The sequence below is a fragment of the Chiloscyllium plagiosum genome, unplaced genomic scaffold, assembly GCF_037043375.1.
Source record: "Chiloscyllium plagiosum isolate Xiang-an unplaced genomic scaffold, Cpla_swu_hap1 HiC_scaffold_27, whole genome shotgun sequence".
In the NCBI taxonomy this organism is placed as follows: domain Eukaryota; kingdom Metazoa; phylum Chordata; class Chondrichthyes; order Orectolobiformes; family Hemiscylliidae; genus Chiloscyllium; species Chiloscyllium plagiosum.
The window spans coordinates 78,759,834-78,779,530 of NW_028270165.1; the positions used below are offsets into that span (position 1 = coordinate 78,759,834).

Consider the following 19,697-nt stretch of genomic DNA (forward strand, 5'->3'; position numbering starts at 1 on the left):
CCAATTACAAAGGGATAACTCAGTGCTGACCAATAGTAAAGAAAGTTGGGGGGTGGGGGAGGGACTGTGTACGCTTTGACCTTGAGCTGTTTTTGAAAAAATAAGCTACTTTTTCTTCGTCTTTTCATTGAGGGGATCTGAAGCTGTAATAAAGTTGGGTCTCAATAAAGGTTAGCTGAACTTACCGCCGGGCTCAGACTTTCATTGAAAGCTTTGAGCTCCAAGAGGTTTTTGTTTTAAAGCTGCTCATTTCTTTCAGCCTCCTGCACTAAGTTTCCAATGTCGTGGAGCAGTGAATGAGTTGCTAGTATCGTTAGAAATTGTAAATTTTTCATGAGTACAGGTCCTGCGTCATATTCATCAGCATTGTAAAGTTTACTGGCAGCACCGGGAAGGGTGGGCTGCCTTCACTAGAAACAATGTGGAGGAGCCGGAGATGGACTGGGTTGGATCAAATTAAAAATCACACATCAGGTTATAGTGGTTTATTTGGAACCACTAGCTTTCGGAGCGCTGCTCCGTCATCAGGTAGCTGTGGAGCAGGATCATAAGACAGAATTTATAGCAAAAGATCACAGTATAGTGCAACTGATCGGATATATTGAACAAACCTAGATTGTTGTTAAGTCTTTTGTCTTTTAGAAGAAATTGCAAGTTTTAGTTCATTAATGTGTAAATCCCAGGAAATCTTTGAAGTCAGATGCTCGATGACTTGAGGTTTTATATAAATAGGTTACATCTCAGTTCAGGCAATAATGAAATGTGTGAGATTTGAGTCTGTCTGTATCCCAATCTTGAATCAGACTGGTTCTATTTCCAAAGTAGGAATTTACAAATATTACATGTATCAACTGCCTGCAGATTGTGTGCTTTTTGATCAAAGTTGAATGTATCTGCAAATGCAAATTCATCCCATAGACCTGTGTGTGCATGACAGAGTGTGTGTGTGCATGAGAGCGCGTGTGTCTGTTTGCGTGTGTGCATGCTTGAAGTGTGATTGTGATCGAGTATAAGCCTGTGAGAGGGTGTGAGTGTTTCAGAGAGATCGTGTGGTATGAGAGAGGTATAGATAAAAGCGAGGGGTTACATTTTGCTAAAATAAGGAAGGGCAGGGTTTGTATAGTTAATGATAGGGCCCTGGGTTGCGTTGTAGAACAGAGACATGGTGGGTTTCAGGTACATTGTTCTTTGAAAGTTGCATCATTGGTCGACAGGGTGGTTAAGAGGCGTTCAGTACACTTGCCTTCATTGTTCACAGCGTTGTGTATAGGAGTTGGGACATTATGTTGGTAAGACCACTGTCAGAGTACTGAGTACAGTTCTGGTCGCCCTGTTATAGCATGTCGGAGAAATTTGCCCAGTAAGTTAGAGATCACAAAGAACAGTTCAAAGTGAAATTGACAAACAGTTTATTACAAGAGAAACTGACTAGGCTGACACAGAACTGACAGTCTGTACAGGTAGATCAGAATTTCTCTTCCCAGAGCTGAAGATGAGATCAGTTTTTATAATAATAAACTGGGATATTTAAGACTGAAATAGATCGGTTCTTGAGTATCGAGGGGACTGAGGATTACAGGGAGAAAGTGGGAGAATGGGGTTGAGTCGTGGTTGCATGGTATGCGCAGACCTGATGGGCTGAATCGTCTCATTTCTGCTCCTATGTCTTATGGTCTATTCCTGTCCTGGACACAGTGAGAGAATTGGGAGCAGTCGTCAGCCATTTGGTCTTTGGAGCCTGCACCAGCATTGAACAGATCATAACTGGATATGAATATCCCTACATCTAGTTGAACAGGTTGAATTTTTCACTGCAGCACAGGAGGTTGAGAGGTGACCTTATAGAGGTTTATAAAATCATGAGGGTGGTAGATGAGGTGAACGGCAGATGTCCTTTCTGACAGGTGGGGACTTCAAGATTCATGAGCAAATTGTGAAAGTGAGATGAGAAAAATTTTAAAAAGACTTGAGTCGCACTTTTTTTCTTTTAAGAGAGTGGCTTGTGTGTGGGATGAATGTCCAGAGGAAGTGGTGGATGCAGGTACAGTTACAATGTTTAAAAGACATTTGGATAGATACATGAATAGGAAAGGTTCAGAGAAATATGGGGCAAACACAGGCAGGTGGGATTCCTTTAGTTTGAGAACACAGTCAGCATGGTCTATTTGGACTGAAGGATCTGTTTCTGTGCTGTATGACTCTGTAACTGTTCTATACTGGTCTTAAAAGGATTTTCTTGCCTTCCCCTATAAATATCCCCTTCTTTCTTGTTCAAAAATCAAATTAACTCAGCCTTGAATATATTCATTTTAGATTACTTACAGTGTGGAAGCAGGCCCTTCGGCCCAACAGGTCCACACCGACCCGCCAAAGCGCAATCCACTCATACCCCTCACCTAACACTACGGGCAATTTAGCATGGCCAATTCACCTGACGTGCACATCTTTGGACTGTGGGAGGAAACCGGAGCACCTGAAGGAATCCCACGCAGACACGGGGAGAATGTGCAAACTCCACACAGTCAGTCGCCTGAGTCGGGAATTGAACCCGGGTCTCTGGCGCTGTGAGGCAGCAGTGCTAACCACTGCGCCACCGTGCCGCCCATTCAATGATGCCCCAACTGCAGGAAGACATCCCCACTTCTGAACTCAATTCCTCTTGGTAATATACCACTTGCCTTGCTGATTGTTTGCTGCACCTGACTGACAACTGGCATTGACTGGTGTAGAAGGACACTGAGGCCCCTCTGTAAATCCACACATCATTCCTGATGAAGGGCTCTTGTTCCTCGGATTCTGCCTGACCTGCTGTGCTTTTCCAGTGCCACACTTTCTGACTCTGATCTCCAGCATCTGCAGTTCTCACTTTCTCCACATCCCAAAAGATCACCACTTAAACAATACACCTCCTTTCTACTGTTTTCACAGCAAAGGCTATAACTTCACATTGTGGTACTGTATTTGCCAATTGTGGCCTTCTCTATAATTGGGGAGATCAAGTGTAAACTTCGGGAACACTTCACAGAGCATCGCAGATGGGTCCGCAGAGGCCGATCGGACTTCCCAGTCACCACCCATTTTAATTCCCCTTCCCGTTTCCTTTCTGACATGATCATCTTTGGCCTCCTCCATTGCCACAACAAACCAAACTGCAAGATGGAGGAACAACACTCCAACATTGAGTTCTCTAATTTCAAGTAACCTCCTTTCCCACCCTGCCACCAACCAGATTCCTTCCTCCCATTGACCAACCAGGTGTTCACCTATCCCCACTTCACCACCCTGCCCCCAGCACCCAATTGTTCTGCAGTTCCCCCTGCACCCACGCCCAGTCCTGAAGAAGGTTTACACCCGAAACATCGACTTGTCCACCTCCTGACGCTGCCTGGCTTGCTGTGTTCTTCCAGTGTCCTGCCTGTCTATTTTGCCAATTCAGACACAGATCTGGACCAACATTTCCCGTGTCTGTCCCCTCCTTTCTTTTCAGTTGCTACAAGTTAATAATTTATAGAATCCCTGCAGTGTGGGAAGAGGCCTTTCGGCCCAACAAGTCCACACCAACCCAAACCCATTGCCTTACTCTACATTTACCCTGACTAGTGCACCTAACCTACACATCCCTGATTACTATGGGCAATTTAGCATGGCCAATTCACCTAATCTCTCCGTTTTTGGATTGTGGGATGACACCGGAGCACTTGGAGGAAACCCACGCCCCTTAATTTAAGAATGAAAAATAAATGGAAAAACGGAGTCGGAAAAGAGAATTATGTGCTCACAGAGGTTGGACAGAGGAAAGAAGTTGCAGTCCAGAGTGAAGCACAATCTTCATTGAGAGAAACAGAAGCAGCAGCAGAATCTCATGGTCCAACTTCCGCATTTAGACAATGGGGGCTTCCTATTGGTTCATCAAAAGTAGGTCGCGCGTCTTTTCCGCTGACAGCGCGGAGCATGCGCAGTGATTTGTTGACACTGATAAACATGTATCGTGCCTTACTGACACCGTAAAGCATGCGCAGTATGCTCTGTGGAGATACCGTTGTTACTGACAGTTTTTAAGTGTCCAAATGTCAATAGGAGAAAAAGAGGGTCGAGCGTTTCATTCAGTGTAAACATTTAAAATCGATTCAGGTTGGCTCCTAACGTGTACTTCAATACCACGTGAATAGTACGATTAAGACGGCATGTGGGACACTTCATTTCACCTCGTTACTGACGGCTACATCTCCCACAGTACCATGGGCAGTGCGCATGTGTGAGATCGGAATGGGGCCCGCCCACATCATTCTGATGGACAGCAGACCAACCTTTGGTCCTGATCCAGAATCTGGTTTCCAGCATCTGCAGTCATTGTTTTTACCTCCAACCTTTGGTCCTAGTGAAGGGCTTCTGCCCAAAATGTCGATTTTCCTGTTCCTCGGAAGCTGCCTGATCTGCTGTGCTTTTCCAGCACCACTCTGATCTCCAGCATATACCAGTCCTCACTTTCGCCTTCACCAACCTTTGGGAAACCCTGGAGGACCGGAAAGAATCTGGTCCTTCCGCCAATCAGAGTCCCGCACCGCACCGCCCCCCCCCAACCGTATTGAGTGAATGCGGAAGTTGGGCCATGAGCTTTGCTCCTCCTCTCTCTCTCTCTCTCTCTCTGAAGATTGAGCTTCACCCCAAACTGCAACTTCCTTCTTCTGTCCAACATCTTTGAGGAAGTAACCAAGTTGATAGATGAAGGAAGGGCTGTAGTTGTCATATACATGGACTTTAGTAAGGCATTTTATAAGGTTCCCCATGGTAAACTAAGAGAGAAAGTGAAGTCACATGGTGTGCAGGGTGTTCTAGCTAGGCAGATAAAAAACTGGTTGAGCAACAGGAGACAGAGTAGTCGTTGAATGGAGTTTCTCGAAATGGAGAAAGATGATCAGTGGTGTTCCATAGGGATCAGTGCTGTGGCCACTGTTGTTTGTGATATACATAAGTGACCTGGAAGAGAGCACTGTTGGTATGATCAGCAAGTTTGCAGATGACATGATTGGTGGAGTAGCAGAAAGCATAAGGGATTGTCAAAGAATACAGGAGAATATAGACAGATTAGAGAGTTGGGCAGAGAAGTGGCAGATGGAGTTCAATCCAGGCAAATATGAGGTGATGCATTTTGGCAAGTCTAAATCTCGACCAAATTATACAGTGAACAGAAGAGCCTTGGGAAAAGTTGATGAGCAGAGAGATCTGGGAGTGCAGGTCCATTGTCCCCTGAAGGTTGCTGCACAGGTGGATAGAGTGGTCAAGAAGGCACATGGTATTTTTGCTTTCATCAAGGTGTCATGAGGAGGGTGTACCAAGCAGGCTAAGATAAAAGGTAGAGAGGAGGGACTTGGGGGAGGGGCGTTGGGAATGCAATAGGTGGAAGGAGGTTAAGGTGAGGGCGATACGCCGGAGAGGGGGTGTGGGTGGAGAGGTCGGGAAGAAGATTGCAGGTCAAGAAGGCGGTGCTGAGGCCAAGGGTTGGGACTGAAATAAGGGGGGGGGGGGGGGGGGGGGGGGGAGGGGAAATGAGGAAGCTGGAGAAATCTGCATTCATCCCTTGTGGTTGGAGGGTTCCTAGGTGGAAGATGAGGTGCTCTTCCTCCAGGTGTCGTGTTGCCATGGTCTGGCGATGGAAGAGGCCAAAGACCTGCAAGTCTTTGGTGGAGTGGGAGGGGGAGTTAAAGTGTTCAGCCACAGGGCGGTTGGGTTGGTTGGTGGGGGTGTCCCAGAGGTGTTCTCTGAAACGTTTCGCAAGTAGGCGGCCTGTCTCTCCAATGTAGAGGAGGCCACATCGGGTGCAGCGGATGCAGTAAATGATGTGTGTGGAGGTGCAGGTGAATTTGTGACAGATATGGAAGGATCCCTTGGGGCCTTGGAGGGAAGTGAGAGGTGAGGTGTGGACGCAAGTTTTGCATTTCTTGCGGTTGCAGGGGAAGGTGCCAGGAATGGAGGTTGGGTTGGTGGGGGGTGTGGACCTGACGAGGGAGTCGCGGAGGGAGTGGTCTTTCAGGAACGCTGATAGGGGAGGGGAGGGAAATATATCCTTGGTGGTGGCGGAAATGACAAAGGATGATATGAGGTATCTGGAGGTTGGTGGGGTAATAGGTGAGGACCAATGGGGTTTTGTCCTGGTGGCAATTGGAGGGGCGGGGTTCAAGGATGGAGGAGTGGCAAGTGGAGGAGATGCAGTGGAGAGCATCGTCAACCACGTCTGAGGGGAAATTGCGGTCTTTGAAGAAGGAGGCCATTTGGGTTGTTCGGTGTTGGAATTGGTCCTCCTGGGAGCAGATGTGGTGGAGGCGAAAGAATTGGGAATATGGGATGGCGTTTTTACAGGGGGAAGAGTGGGAGGAAGTGTAATCTAGGTAGCTGTGGGAATTGGTCGGTTTATAGTAAATGTCCGTGTTGAGTCGGTCGCCCGAGATAGAAATGGAAAGGTCTAGGAAGAGGAGGGAGAAGTCTGAGATGGTCCAGGTAAATTTGAGGTCAGGGTGGAAGGTGTTGGTAAAGTGGATGAACTGTTCAACCTCCTCGTGGGAGCACGAGGTAGCGCCGATACAGTCATCGATGTAGCGGAGGGAAAGGTGAGGGGTGGTGCCAGTGTAGCTGCGGAAGATAGACTGTTCCACATATCCGACGACGAGGCAGGCATAGCTGGGGCCTATGCGGGTGCCCGTGGCTACTCCTTTGGTTTGGAGGAAGTGGCAGGATTGGAAAGAGAAGTTGTTCAGAGTGAGGACCAGTTCAGTCAGTCGAAGGAGGGTGTCATTGGAAGGGTACTGGTTGGGTCAGCGGGAAAGGAAGAAGCGGAGGGCTTTGAGGCCTTTGTGATGGGGGATGGAGGTGTACAGGGACTGGATGTCCATGGTGAAGATAAGGAGTTGGGGGCCAGGGAAGCAAAAATCATGGAGGAGGTGAAGGGCGTGGGTGGTATCCCGAACGTAGGTGGGGAGTTCTTGGACTAAGGGGGACAGGACCGTGTCGAGGTATACAGAGATGAGTTTGGTGGGGCAGGAGCAGGCTGAGACAATGGGTCGGCCGGGGCAGTCAGGTTTGTGGATTTTGGGCAGGAGGTAGAAATGGGCGGTGCGGGGTTATGGGATGATGAGGTTGGAGGTGGTGGATGGGAGATCCCTAAGGTGATGAGGTTATGGATGGTCTGGGAGATGATGGTTTGGTGGTGGGAGGTGAGGTCATGGTCAAGGGGGCAGTAGGAGGAGGTGTCTGCAAGCTGGCGTTTAGCCTCAGCAATGTAAAGATCGGTGTGCCAAACTACCACCATGCCTCCCTTGTCTGTTGATTTGATAGTGAGGTTGGGGTTGGAGTGGAAGGAGTGGAGGGCTGTACATTGTGAGGGTGAGGGGTTGGAGTGGGTAAGAGGGGTGGACAGGTTGAGGCGGTTAATGTCAGACCATGGCAACACGACGCCTGGAGGAAGAGCACCCCATCTTCCGCCTAGGAACCCTCTAACCACACGGGATTAGATTTTAGATTACTTACAGTGTGGAAACAGGCCCTTCGGCCCAACAAGTCCACACCGCCCCGCTGAAGCGCAACCCACCCATACCCCTACATTTTACCCCTTACCTAACACTACGGGCAATTTAGCATGGCCAATTCACCTGACCTGCACATCTTTGGACTGTGGGAGGAAACCGGAGCACCAGGAGGAAACCCACGCAGACACGGGGAGAATGTGCAAACTCCACACAGTCAGTCGCCTGAGGCAGGAATTGAACCCGGGTCTCTGGCGCTGTGAAGCAGCAGTGCTAACCACTATGCCACCGTGCTGCCCACAAGGGATGAACCACCTTTTCTCAGTCCCAACCCCCGTATTCAGCACCGCCCTCTTGACCTGCAATCTTCTTCCCGACCTCTCCGCCCCACCCGCTGTCCGGCCTATCACCCGCACCCTCACCTCCTTCCACCTATCGTATTTCCAGCGCCCCTTCCCCAATCCCCTCCCCCCTACCTTTTATCTCAGCCCGCCTGGCACACCAGCCTCATTCTTGAAGATGGGCTTATGCCTGAAACATCGATTCTCCTGCTCCTCGGAAGCTGCCTGGCCTGCTGTGTTTTTCCAGCATCACATTTTTCAACTGCAATTAGACATTGACAAGATGCAGAACTGGGCTGATAAGTGGCAGATGAAGTTCAACATGGAAAAGTGTGAAGTTATTCATTTTGGAAGGTCGTATTTGAATGCAGAATACAGGGTTAAAGGCAAGATTCTTGGCAGTGTAGAGGAACAGAGAGACCTTGTGGTCCATTTCCACTGATCCCTCAAAGTTGCCATGCAAATTGATAGGATTGTTAAGAAGGTGTATGGTATGTTAGCTTTCATTAGCAGGAGGACTTCGTGCAAGTGCTGTGAGGCTATTCTGCAGCTCCGTAGAATCCTGTATAGACCACACTTGCAATATTGTGTTCAGTTCTGGTTTGCTCATTGTCGGAAAGATCTGGAAGGTTAGAGAGAATGCAGAGGAGATTTACCAGGATGCTGCCTGCACTGGTGGGCATGCCTTTTGAAGAAAGGTTGAGGGAGCTCAAGCTTTTCTCATTGGAGCGAAAAAGGATGGAGGTGGACTTGATCAAGGCATACAAGATGTTGAGAGGCATAGATAGAGTGGATAGCCTATTACAAGAGGGCATAGGCTTAAGGTTATTGGAGGAAGGTTCAGGGGAGATGTCAGAGTAAGTTCTTTACTCAGTGAATGGTGGGTGCATTGAATGCACTGCCAGTGGTGATAGTACAGTCAGATACATTAGGGACATTTAAGCAACTCTTGGATAGGCACGTAGAAGTTTGTACAATGAAGGATATGTAGGTTAGTCTGATCTAAAACGTAGGATAAAGGGCCGGCACTACATTGAGGGCCAAAGGGCCTGTACTGTGCTGTATTGTTCTAAGTTCTATGTACCTAAGTACAGTCAAAGGTTTTGATTTGTGAGCAGTACAATCCGATCCCAGCAAACAAGGACATGCAGGTCATACTGTGCATAGTCAGAGTGTGGCGTGTAGGGTTACGGCTGCACAGAAGGTGCACAAAAGCAAGCAGATTTCAAATTCATGAGTTCTATTCAACAGTCTAATAATGGCAAAACTGTTGTGTCGTGTGTTCAAGCTTCTGTATCTTCTGTCTGACAGAAGCGGGTGTAGGAGATCAGTCCCGGGGGTGGGGGCGGGGGGGAAATGATGTTGGCAGCCTTTCCACGACAATGAGAAGTGAAGATGAGTTCCATGGATGGAAGGTTGGCTTCCAGGATGGATGGTACTGTGCACACAACCTTCTGTAGTTTCTTCTGGTCCTGGGCAGACCAGTTACCGTTGCAGGCCGTGATGCACCCAGATCCAATGCTTTCTATGGTGCATCTGTAAATGTTGGTGAGGATCCTTATGGACATGCTGAATTTCTTAAGCCTCATGTGGAAGAAAATGCATTGTTGTGCCTTCTTGACTGTTGCATGGGTAGGTTTGGATATTCAGCCGCTCCTTTCTCATTCTTACTAACTCCTTCAGTTTCATACCTGGTGCTAATATTTTTTGAACGATTTCTTCAGAAGGTTGAAATATTACAAGCGGCAAAGATAGTGTACATACATAATATGAAGTCTTTAAACTTATAGAGTCATAGAGATGTACAGCACGGTAACTGGTCTGCCCAGGACCAGAAGAAACTACAGAAGGTTGTGTGCACAGTACCATCCATCCTGGAAGCCAACCTTCCATCCATGGAATTCATCTTCACTTCTCATTGTCGTGGAAAGGCTGCCAACATCATTTCTCCCCCACCCCCACCCCCGGGATTGATCTCCTACACCCGCTTCTGTCAGACAGAAGATACAGAAGCTTGAACACACGACACAACAGTTTTGCCATTATTAGACTGTTGAATAGAACTCATGAATTTGAAATCTGCTTGCTTTTGTGCACCTTCTGTGCAGCCGTAACCCTACACGCCACACTCTGACTATGCACAGTATGACCTGCATGTCCTTGTTTGCTAGGATCTGATTGTACTGCTCACAAATCAAAACCTTTGACTGTACTTAGGTACATAGAACTTAGAACAATACAGCACAGTACAGGCCCTTTGGCCCTCAATGTAGTGCCGGCCCTTTATCCTACTTTTTAGATCAGACTAACCTACATATCCTTCGGTCCAACCCGTCCATGCCGACCAGATATCCCAACCCAACCTAGTACCACCTGCCAGCACCCGGCTCATATCCCTCCAAACCCTTCCTTATTCACATACCCATCCAAATGCCTCTTAAATGTTGCAATTGTACCAACCTCCAACACTTCCTCTGGTAGCTCATTCCATACACATACCACCCTCTGTGTGAAAACATTGCCCCTTAGGTCTCTTTTATATCTTTCCCCTCTCACCCTAAACCTATGCCCTCTAGTTCTGGACTCCCCGACCCCAGGGAAAAGAATTTGTCTATTTATCCTATCCATGCCCTTCATAATTTTGTAAACCTCTATAAGGTCACCCCTCAGTCTCCAGGGAAAACAGCCCTAGCCTGTTCAACCTCTCCCTATAGCTCATTTCCTCAAACCCTGGCAACATCCTTGTAAATCTTTCCTGAACCATTTCAAGTTTCATAACATCTTCCCGATAGGAAGGAGACCAGAATTGCAAGCAGTATTCCAAAAGTGGCCTAACCAATGTCCTGTGCAGCTGCAACATGACTTCCCAAACTTGATGACATTCTAATGAACAGAACAGCTTACTTAGGATAAAATGGGTAAACTCAAGAGGCATTATGAAGGATGAGAGTGTGGAATATTTAGAGATGCATGGTAAAACAGGACTGAGTCTGCATGGCTTTGACAAGAAGAGGACATGTCTGACAAATCTGTTTGGGTTCTTTGAGAAGGTAATAAGTCCATTAAACAAAGGGAGAGTCAATGGATGTGAGCGACATGGATTTCCAGAAGGACTTTGACAAGGTGCTGTGCAGATGGCTGCAAAATAAGAGTTCCTGGTGTGAGGGGCAAGGTACTGGCATGGATAGAGGATTGGTTGACTGGCAGTTGGCAGAGAGTTGGCATAAAGGGCCTTTTTCAGCATGGGACAGGTGAAGTCCATGCTGGGAATGCTTGGACAGGCCAGGAGAATGGCCAGATGAGGGGCAGATGGAATACAATGTGGTAAAGTCTGAGGTTATGTAGTTTGGTAGCAAGACCAAAAGCAGAGACTATTTTCAAAATGGGAAAGGCTTTGGAAATGGAAAACACAAAGGAAAACACTTGTGAGTCACAAGTCAGAATTCTCAGAGGGAGGATTGTTCCATTCCTGGTCGGGGGTCGAATGGGGATGAAAAGGATGCTGTCATTCATGGGGGTGGGGGTGAGGAAGAATCATCCCATGGACATGGGAAGAGGAGAATTGTACAGTTCAGACAGGGAGGGTTGTTTCATTCATGGCGGATGTGGGTAGGGAAGAACTTTACCATTGACAGTTGGAAGGATTGTACCATTCGGAGACGGGAGAATTGCACCCTACATGGGTGAGGGAGGAAAGGATTGTACCATTGAGAGGGGGAGAATTGCATCATTCATGGGGAGGGGTAGAAAGGATAGGAGGATTGTACCATTTGGGGTGGGGTAGGGTGGGGGGTGCATAGGGGAAGGAGAGGATTGTACCATTCACAGAATTATTTATTTTTATTTTCCAGAATTTCCAGGATACAGGACATGTGCCAATTTCATCCACCACAAATCTCCTGAAACTGCACTAAAAAAAAAATCCAATAGGAAGATTATCAGTAAAAAAAGGTCTGGTTTCAGTCATAGATTGAGAGACAGAGTCAGACTGCACAGAAATAGACCCTTTGGTTCAACTCATCCATGCCGACCAGATGTCCCAAACTGACCCAGTCCCAAGTTCCAGCATTTGGCCCATATCCCTCTACACCCAAACTATTCATCCAGACACCTTATAAATATTGTAATTGTACCAACCACCACCACTTCGTCTGGCAGCTCATCCCATACAAGCAGCACCTCTGTGTGAAAACATTGCCCTTTAAGTCCTTTTTTAATCTTTCCCCATCTCACCTTAAACCTATGCCTTCTAGTTTTTGACTCCTCCACCCTGGGGAATAAAACCTTGGCTATTCGTCCTATTTGTGACGCTCATGATTTTAGAAACCTCTAATAACGTTACTACTTAGACTATGACGCTCCAGGGTTTAAAAAGCCCCAGCCTCTCCCCACAACTCAAAACCACCAGTCCCAGCAACATCCCTGTAAATCTTACTGCTTCACTATTTAATCATGGCCGATATGCTCCTCACCCCCATTTTCCTGCCTTCTCCCCATAACTCTTCAACCCATCACCAATTAAAAACCTATTTTACACCTCTTCAAATTTACTCACTGTCCCAGCATCCACCACTTTGGGGGAGCAAATTCCACAGATTCACATCCCTTTGGGAGAAGTACTTTCCCCTCGACTCTGTTTTAAATTTGCTCCCCCTTATCCTAAGTCTGTGACGTCTCGTCCTAGAATGCCCCACAAGTGGAAGCATCCATTCCATGTCTACTTTATCCATACCTTTTATCATCTTGAAAATCTCAATTTGATCTGCTCTCATTCTTGTAAATTCTCAACAGTATCGGTCCAAATTGTTCAATCTCTCTTCATTTAACAACCCCCTCATCTGTAGGATCAATCTAGTGGACCTCCTGTGAACTACCTCATTACATCTTTTCTGAAATAGGGGGTTTAGAACTGGGCAAATCCTTCAGGTGTGGTCTCAGCAATGCCATGTACAGTTGCAGCAACACTTCCTTAACCTTATATCCTATTCCTTTAGCTGTAAAACCCAACATGTGGTTGGCACGGTGGTTAGCATTGCTGCCTCACAGCGCCAGAGACCCAGGTTCAATTCCTGCCTCAGGTGTGTGGAGTTTGCACATTCTCAACGTGCCTGCGTGGGTTTCCTCCAGGTGCTCCGGTTTCCTCCCACAGTCCAAAGCAGGTTAGGTGAACTGGCCATGCTAAATTGCCCATAGTGTTAGGTGCAGAGGGGAATGGGTTTGGGTGGGTGCGCTTCGGCAGGTCGGTGTGGACTTGTTGGGCCGAAGGGCCTGTTTCCACACTGTATGTAATCTAATCTAATTCCATTTGCTATCTTTATTATCTGCTGTACCTGCATACTAGTTTTTTGTAACTCATGAACGAGGATACCCAGATCCCTCTGCACCAGAGCACGCCAAAGCCTCTCACCACTTAGATAATAGGTCTCCTTCCTGTTTTTGTGACCAAAATGCATTATCCACCAAACTCCATCTACCAAATTTTGGCTCACTCTCCTAACCTATCTATATCTAGTTGTAAGGTTCTTATTTCCTCATTGCAATTTACCATCCTGCCTTTGCAGATTTGTGTCATTTGCAAATTAGGCTATAGTGCCTTTTATCCCTGTATCCAAGTCACTAATGTAGATTGTAAATAGTTGGGCTCCAAGGGCCCAAGGGGCAACTTTTTCATGCAGAGGGTGTTGCATGTATGGAATGAGCTTCCAGAGGAAGTAGTGGTGGCTGGTGAAATTGCAACACTTAAAAGGCATCTGGATGGGTATATGAATACGAAGGGTCTGAAGATATATGGGCCGGGTGCTGGCAAATGGGACTAGATTAGGTTGGAATATCTGGTTGGCATGGATGGGTTGGACTGAAAGGTCTGTTTCCGTGCTGTACATCTCTATGATGTTTGTCTTGAGTTTCCCATCTGAAACTTGTGACATCCACTAAAATGTACAAAAGACGTCAAGATTAAAAGCTCAGGGGACAGTTCTACTTTCCATGGAACACTTTTCTTATCTACTAGCTGGAAGTATTAAATTTCAATCCTACACATTATCTCTCCTCCTGCATTGAAATTCAAATTCACTTCATGTCTTTCTTCCACTCCTGGTGTTCTTTTTTTCCTCCAGTCAACAAACTGAAAACAACATCAACACGTCAATGCTCTCCAGGTCACTGCGATCACCACTTTCTGTTCCAGTGTCACAAATTATCACATTCACAGCCCGCCTTCCTGTTTTTCTCTCTCTCACTCCCTTTTCCTGTGTTAAGGGCAGATATACCAAGCTCAGCGCCAGGTCTCTCAAAGTGAAATGAGGAAATTCTAGTTGACACAAAGGCTGCCACGAGGTTGGAATTCTCTCCCGGAAATGACCGCGGATGGTGCCTTCACCAAGATGGCCGCCCGACCCAAGACAACACGCGCCTTACCCTCACAAACATGGCGGCAGATTACCCGGGCAACCCGAGGGGGTCTTCTCCAATAAACACTAGCCCGGTGGGGCTTTTATTCGCGACCTCAGGCCTCCCCCTAGGAGTTTGTAAACTCCCCAGTCTCTCGACACGCGCTGCCGGACCCGCTCAGCTTTTCCAGCGGGTCCTGTTCTTGTTCCTTCAGCCGCCGTCGCCGTTCCTCCACCGCACTCAGTGTCACTGCCTGTGTCGCGCTGCAGGACTTACATTGCACATGCGCCAGGTCACGGGTTTGGGAGTGAGAATGACGGGGGCGTCATCACCAGCTGAAGGGGCGTGGTTGGAGGAGTCTGCCAAGAATTCGAAAAAAAAACGGGGGCGGGGCGATAGTTTTGCCCGCCCCCAGCCACCTGATAGGTGGGTTTATTTTCAGTTTGAACAAGGTATGTTTTCAATTTTCAGCCTGTTTAGAAATGGTATTCCAGACCTTTGGAAAGCTGAAACATAAACAATGGGATACTAATAAAATGTATAAGGTAAATTACGAAAGAAACCTAGCACAAAATATCAAAAAGAAAAACAAACGCTTCTAGTCGTATGCCAAAGGGAACAGAGTAAATGTTGGTCCCTTGGAAGATGAAACCGGTGAGTTAATCGGGGGAAGATTTGACAATTGAATGACTTATCTCAGTGCATAGTGTGGAGTTTGGATTACCAGGTGCTGGGGATTTGTAAACTTTTAATCCCATCAATTTCCCCAACACTATTTCCCCACAACTACTCAGTTCTGCTCTCAATGGACCATGTGTTTCCCAACATTCTGGGGATGTTACTTGTGCCCTCCTTTGTGATGATAGAAGCAACGTATGTGGTTAATTGGTCTGCCATCTCTTTGTTCCACATGAGAACTTTGCCTGTTCTCATTGTAATTATTTTCACTAATCCTTTTTTTTTTGTCTTCACATACTCCATTTTCCCCTTTTAATCAATCCTTTTACTGAAACCTGAACTTCTCCCAGTCTTCAGATCTGCTTTTTTTTTAAGCCAATTTGTACGCCATTTCTTTGTATTCAGTACGATCCATGTTGTCCCTTGTTCGCTGTGGCTGGCCACCTTTTTGTATTTTATTTTGTCAGACAGTAAGGGACAACTATTGCAGTTCCTCCAGGTGCTATGTAAATGTTTGTCATTTCTTTCAATAATGTTCCCTCATTTGTTGCAGCCTGTTCGTGCCTCTGCCGTTGTAATTTTCTCGCTTTAGATTTAAGTCCCCAGTCTCCGAATCAACTCTGTTCCTCTCCACCTCCAATCAGTTCTTTACTCTTCCGCAAGCGGCCTGTCACAGCTACATTGCAAATTATTCCCTTCTCGTGAAGGAATTAACATTTTGGAATTAAATTACCATTGCCCAACAGAACCACAGCCACTTTTGGAATGTTGCATGCAATTCTGGTCTCCCTCCTATTGGAAAGATGTTGTGAAACTTGAAAGGGTTCAGAAAAGATTCACAAGAAGGGTTGGGAGATTTGAGCTATAGGGAGAGGTTGAATAGGTTAGGGCTATTTTCCCTGGAGCGTGGGAGGCTGAGGGGTGAAGTGATGCAGGCTGGTACAATTTCAACATTGAAAAGGCATCTGAATAAAGAAAGAGAATAGGAAGGGTTCAAAGGGTTAGATTAGATTACTTACAGCGTGGAAACAGACCCTTCGGCCCAACAAGTCCACACCGACCCACCGAAGCGCAACCCACCCAGACCCATTCCCCTACATTTACCCCTGCCCCTAACACTATGGTTAATTTCTCCATGGCCAATTCACCTGACCTGCACATCTTTGGACTGTGGGAGGAAACCGGAGCACCCTGAGGAAACCCACGCAGACACGGGGAGAATGTGCAAACTCCACACAGTCAGTCGCCTGAGGCGGGAATTGAACCCGGGTCTCTGGCGCTGTGAGGCAGCAGTGCTAACCACTGTGCCACCGTGCCGCCCACTAAGGTTGTTGGCTAAGGTGCTGGCAAATGGGACTAGATTGATTTTAGAATATCTTTTCTGTACGGATGAGTTGGTCTGAAGGGTCTGTTTCTGTGCTGTATATCTCCATGACCCTGGCTTTCCAACAATGCTTGCCATGTCTGTATATTTAGTTTCTCTTGAGTGTTGGTGTTAATGCTTTGATGTCTCACCACCTCCACACCCACCCTTTTTTTGTCCTGGGGATGTTAATAATTTAATGTCTGGTTCTTCATCAAGAAGCTGCATTGCTGGTTCACCCTGAATTGACACACCCTTTTTTGTTTTTGCTTCCCAAAATCAGACCTGCTCACTCTCAGCAGTACCCTAGTGTTGTGAAAGATATTAACTGTCAGATGGGGTTATCCAAAATTCAGAGAGATGTCAGTTTTGCTTTTTGCTTTTTCTGTCCCTGTGAGATCCTGAATCAGCACCTTCAGGAGAATTAGTTCAAGCAGAGTGAGAACACGGAGCGGGAGAATGGGATGGTGCTTTCAATTTTGTGGAATAACAAAAGCAAAAAATGTTCCTCAAAGTAGAATTGCATATTCTGAATTTCTACCCTGGACTGACAATGCTCTGACCTTGTGCTGTTTAAAAAGCAGCTACTTTTTCTATGCCTTTTTGCTGGGAGGATCTGAAGCTGTAGTAAAGTTGGGTTGCAATAAAGGTTACCTGAACTTACCACCAGTCTCAGACACTCATTGGAAGCTTTAAGCTGCAACAGGTTTTTGTTTTAAAACTGCTCATTTCTTTCAGCCTCCTACACTAAGTTTCCAATGTTGTGTATCAGTTGCAGCAGTGAATGCGTAGCCAGTATCATTAGAAAATTTTCAGGAGTGCAGGTACTGCATTATGTCATCAGCATTGTAAGGTTTACAGACAGGAGGTGTGGGCTGTGTTCATTGGAAACAATGTGGAGGAGCTGGTGTTGGACGGCGGATGGATACGGTTAAAAATCTCACAAAACCAGGTTATAGTCCAACAGGTTTATTTGGAAGCACTAGCTTTCGGAGTGCTGCTCCTAATCAGGTAGCTGTGCAACAGGATCATAAGACACAGATTTTATAGAAAAGATCACAGTGTAGTGCAACTGATGGGCTATATTGAACAAACCTAGATTGCAGTTTAGTCTTTCATCTTTTAAAATGGGTTGCAGGTCTCGGGTAATTAAAATGTAAAGCCCAGAAGTACTTTTAAGTCACGTTCTTGAGATGACTGAAGGTTTTATAAAAATCGGTGACATCTCAGCTCAGTACATGAACAGTGTGAGGTTCGAGTCTGTCTGTATCCCAATCTTGAATCAGACTGGTTCCATTTCCAAAGTAGGCAATTTGAAAATATTACATGGATTGACTCCCTACAGATTGTGCTTTTTGATCAAAATTGAATGTATCTGCAAATGCAAATTTATCCCATAGACTTGTGTCTGTGCATGCATGAGAGAGTGTGTGCACATGTGAGTTTGTGTCTGAGTGTTCGCGTAAGAGTGTGTGTTTGCCTGTGTGATGTTTGGTAATGTACGAGTGTGAGAAGGTGTGAATATTGGGTGGGTGTCTGAGAGAGAGCATGTGTACTAGAGAGGTCTTGATAAAAGCGAGGAATGCATTTTGCTACAAAAAGAAAGGGCAGGACTAGTACAATTACTGGTAGGGCCCTGGATCATGTTGTAGAATAGAGACATGGGTTAAGTCCATAATTCTTTGAAAGTTGCATCACTGGTAGACAAGGTGGTTAAGGCATTTAGCACACTTGTCTTCATTGTTCACACCATTGAATATTGGAGTTGGGACATCATGTTGAGGTTGTACAGGATGTTGGTGAGGCCACTTTTAGAATGCTGAGTACAGTTCTGGTCGCCCCGTCATAGGAAGAACACTATTATATAGGGTTTGGAAAAGATGTACCAGGACGTTGCCAGGACAGGATGGTTTGAGTTAGGAGAAGCTGGGGCGTTTTTCACTGGAGCATAGGAGGTTGAGGGGGTGACCTTATTGAAACTTGTAAAATCATGAGGAGTGTAGGTAAGGTGACTAGCAAAAATAGTGAGGAGCATGCGTGGTTATGTCGAGCCACGGAGGAAAATAAATTGTGGGTCTACCCTTTTTTTTTCTCCTATTAGCATTTGGACCCTTAAAATTTGTTCGTAATAGCAGCATTTCCACAGAGAATACTGCACGGGCTCCTCGGTGTTAGCAAGAATGGCGCTTGTTAAAGTTTGTCACCCAAAAAAATGCGCATGCTCCTAGTTGTCCGCTGAAACGGGGCGCGACTTTCTTTAGAAGCCACTGGGGATCCCCGGAGGACCGGATGTTCGGTAGTCATCCTGCCAATCAGAACATCACCTATTGTCTGAATGCGGAAGTTGTAATGCACCTCTCTCTCTCTGAATGAAGATTGAGTTTCACTCCAGACTGCAAATTCTTTCCTCTGTCCACCATCTGTGAGTACGGCACTCTCTTTTCTCCATTGTGGGTTACAATTGCTGACTTACAGCAACTGAAAGGAAAAGGATTGAATCCAGGGAGGAGCAGACTCGGGAAATGTTGGTCCAGGACTGTGTGTCAATTGGCAAACACATGGCAAATCCAATACCTCAATGTGAAGTTATATCCTTTGCTGTGGCGAAAAAAAAACAGGAAGGAGGGGCATTGTTTAAATGGTGATGGGATGTGGAGAAAGTGAGGACTGCAGGTGTTGAAGATCAGAGTCAAAAAGTGTGGCACTGGAAAAGCACAGCAGGCCAGGCAGCTTCCAAGGAGCATGAGAGTCGATGTTTTGGGTCTGAGTCTTTCATCAGGAATAATGCGTGGGTGTACAAAGGGGCACCAGTGTCCTCCTATGCCAGTCAATGCCAGTTGTCAGACAGGTACAGCAAGTAACCAGCAAGGCAAGTGGTATATTAGCAAGAGGAATTGAGTTCAGAAGTGGGGATGTCTTCCTGCAGTTGGGGGGTTTAAAATATATTCAAAGCTAAGTTTATCTGATTTTTGAACAACAAAGAAGTGGATGGTTATGGGCGAAGGCAATAAAAGGGTTTTAAGACCAGTATAGAACAGTTAGAGTCATACAGCACAGAAACAGACCCTTGAGTCCAACAAGTCCATGCTGACTATATTCACAAACTTAAACTAGTCCCACCTGGTTTGGCCCATATTCCTTCAAACCTTTCCTATTCATGTACTTATCAAAATGTCTTTTAAATGTTGTTACTCTACCTGCATCCACCATTTCCTCTGGACAGTCATTCCACACACAAACCACTCTCTTAAAAGAACAAGGTGCTCCTCATATCTTTTTAAAATCTTTCTCCACTCACCTTAAAAATTTGCCCCTCATCTTGAAATGACACCTGCCATTCATCTCATCTATACCCCTCATGATTTTATAATCCTCTATAAGGTCACCTCTCAACCTCTGTGAAAAATT

At 46.3% G+C, this 19,697-nt stretch overlaps 1 protein-coding gene across 2 annotated transcripts in view; it reads right to left on the reverse strand.

Annotated features, from left to right (window-relative positions):
- The window catches only part of LOC122543561 (uncharacterized), a 696,117-nt gene that overhangs the window by 400,353 nt on the left and 276,067 nt on the right, over positions 1 to 19,697 (reverse strand). The window lies entirely within an intron of this gene.